We start from the raw sequence: 3,512 nt of genomic DNA on the forward strand, positions 1-3,512 counted from the left end.
ATATTCCACCCAAACACCAAAGAATACACTTTCTAGTCAGCACCCCATGGAATTTTTTCAAAAATTGACCACATATTGGGCCCTTAAACAAACCTCAACAAATACAAAAAGATTGAAATAACTCCATGCATTCTATCAGACCATAATGCAATAAAGCTTATAATCAACACCAGAAGAAGCCCTAGTCACCACATGAACACATGGAGATTAAAGAACACACTCTGGAATGATGAATGGGTCAAAAGAGAAATTAAGAAATAAAAGTATTCCTGGAATTAAATGAAAAGGACAATACAACATGACAAAATCTCTGGGACATGCTGAAAGCGGTCCTTAGAGGGAAGTTGATAGCTCTAAGTGCCTACATCAAAAAATCAGAAAGAATAAAAATAAATGACTTAACATTGCAACTCAAGACACTTGAAAAGCAACAGCAAATGAAACACAAACCAGCAATCAAGAAGAAATAACAAAAATCAGGTCAGAAATTAATGAAATCGAAACAAAGGAAACAATACAGAGAATCAACAACTCCAAGAGCTGGTTCTTTGAAAAGATAAACAAGATTGATAGACCACTAGCCCAGTTAACCAAAAGAAAGAAAGAGCACCTCCAAATCAACAAAATCAGAGATGAAAGGGGAAACATCACAACAGACACCAGAAAGATACAGAACATTATAAGGGAATACTTTAAAAACCTATATGCTACTAAATTTGAAAACCTAAAAGAAATGGACAGATATCAAAAGGCATGGGAACCACCAAAACTAGACCAAGAAGAGATTAACAGCTTAAACAGACCCATAACACAAAAAGAAATTGAAACAGTGATACAAAACCTCCCGACTTAAAAAAAGCCCAGGACCAGATGGATTTACAGCAGAATTCTATCAGACATTTAAAGAAGATCTACATCCAATAATATATAATTTATTCAAAAAAAATAGAAATGGAGGGAGACCTTCCAAATTCCTTCTATGAAGCCAGCATCACTCGAACACCAAAGCCAGGTAAAGATACAACCAAAAAAGAAACCTATAGACCCATATCCTTAATGAACATAGATGCGAAATTTCTCAACAAGATACTTGCAAACCACATACAGACACATATCAAAAAGATCATCTACTATGATCAAGTCATTTTTATCCCAGAGATGCAGTGGATGGTTCAATATACGTAAGTCAATAAACGTCATAAACCATATAAATAGACTCAAAGACAGGAACCATATGGTCATCTCAATAGATGGAGAGAAGGCCTTTGACAAAATTCAACATGCATCTATGTTCAAAGTCCTAGAGGGAATTGGACTGGAGGGAACATACCTCAACATAATTAAAGCCATATATAACAAACCCACAGCCGACATCATTCTAAATGGAGAAAAACTGGAAGCATTCCCATTGAAATCAGGAACCAGACAAGGCTGTCCACTATCTCCATTCCTCTTTAACATAGTACTTGAAACTCTTGCAAGAGCAATAAGACAAGAGAAGGAAATTAAAGGAGTAATAATTGGAAAAGAAGAGATAGAATTATCCCTTTTTGCAGATGACATGATGTATTTAAGGGGCGCCAAAAATTCCACCCGAAAACTCACAGAAATTATTAACACGTTCAGTAAAGTGGCAGGTTACAAAATTAACCTACAACAGTCTATGGACTTTCTATATACCAATAACAACCAATCAGAGAAAGAGCATATGGAAACACTCCCATTCACAATTGCTGCAAAAAAAAAAAATATGTTGGAATAAATCTGACCAAAGACATCAAAGACCTCTACAATGAAAACTTTAAATCATTAAAAAGATTGAGGAAGACACCAGGAAATGGAAGATTGCCCATGTTCATGGGTTGAAAGAATTAATATTGTTAAAATGACCATCAAAAGTCATTTATAGATTCAATGCAATGCCAATAAAAATCCCCATGACATTTTTCACAGAATTGGAAAAAAACATCCTAAGATTCATATGGAAGCACAAAAGACCTACGATAGCCAAAACAACCCTCAGCCCTAAAAGCAATGCCAGGGGTATTACTATACCAGATTTTAAGCTGTATTACAGAGCAATAGTCACAAAAACAAGATGGTACTGGCACAAAAATAGACCCATAGATCAATGGAACAAAATTGAAGACCCAAATGTGAGTAAATATGATTTTAGCCAGCTGATATTTGACAAAGGGGCCAAGAATATTCACTGGAGGAAAGACAGCATGTTCAGCAAATGGTTCTGGCCCCTTCTACAGTGCATCTCCACCTGTAGAAGAATGAAACTAAACACCTATCTTTCACCCTGCACAAAAGTCAGTTCCAAATGGCTCAAAGACCTCAATGTAAAGCCTGAAACTCTGAAACTATTAGAAGAAAATTTTGGGAATAACCTACAAGACATAGGCATACGAAAGGATTTTCTAAACCAGACATCAATTGCTCAGGAAACAAGGGTGAAAATTAATGAATGGGACCTCTTTAAACTAAAAGGTTTCTGTACATCAAAGGAGACAACCAAGGAAGCAAACAGGAAACCCACAGAATGGGCGAAAATCTTCACCAGTGACACATCTGACAGAGGTTTAATAACCAGAATTTATAATGAACTCAAAAAACAGAGAACCAAGACAAGAAGCAACCCAATTAAAAGATGGGCTAAGGAGCTGAACAGGGAGTTCTCAAAAGATGAAGTAAAGATGGCTATGAAACATCTTAAAAGATGTTCAACATTACCAATAAATAGGGAAATGCAAATTAAAACCGGTTTAAGATTCCACTGTAGCCCAGTCAGACTGGCTGAGATCAAGAAAACAAATGATACCAAAAGTTGGAGAGGATGTGGGGAAAGGGGAACACTCATCCACTGCTGGTGGGGCTGCAAACTTGTTCAACCCCTATGGAAAGCAGTGTGGAGAACTCTTAAAAAACTACAAATGAACCTACCATTTGACCCAGTTAAAGCACTCCTTGGCATATACTGAAAGAATTCATCCTACTGCAGAGACACTTGTACATCCATGTTTGTTGCTGCTTTTTTCACAATAGCTAAGAGATGGAAGCAACCTAAGTGTCCCTCAATTGATGAGTGGATAATGAAAATGTGGTTCATTTATACGATGGAGTTTTACTCAGCAGTAAAGAAAGATGAAATCACGAAATTTGCAGGTAAATGGATGGAACTAGAATCTGTTATACTAAGTGAAGTAACAGACTCAGAAAAAAAAAAATCGACGTATGTTCTCCCTCATACGTGGATCCTAGAACCAGACTCTGACAAATAAGTATGCAACCAGACATAACTACAAGAATCAGGATAATGGAGAGGAAACAGGAAGGTAAAGAAAAGAAATAACCTGAAAAGAAGAACAGTAGGAAACAGGCCTTAATAAGGGAGATATGGATAAAAATTGGGTTAGTTTAAGGGAGGGGTGAGGGAAGGGTAAACAAGGAACCTAGGGGATAAAGGGAAAGAAGGAGCTCAAGAGAGGTAGGACCATAGGAGAAGG

This window comes from Nannospalax galili, unplaced genomic scaffold (genome assembly GCF_000622305.1).
Source record: "Nannospalax galili isolate Female #2095 unplaced genomic scaffold, S.galili_v1.0 scaffold312, whole genome shotgun sequence".
In the NCBI taxonomy this organism is placed as follows: domain Eukaryota; kingdom Metazoa; phylum Chordata; class Mammalia; order Rodentia; family Spalacidae; genus Nannospalax; species Nannospalax galili.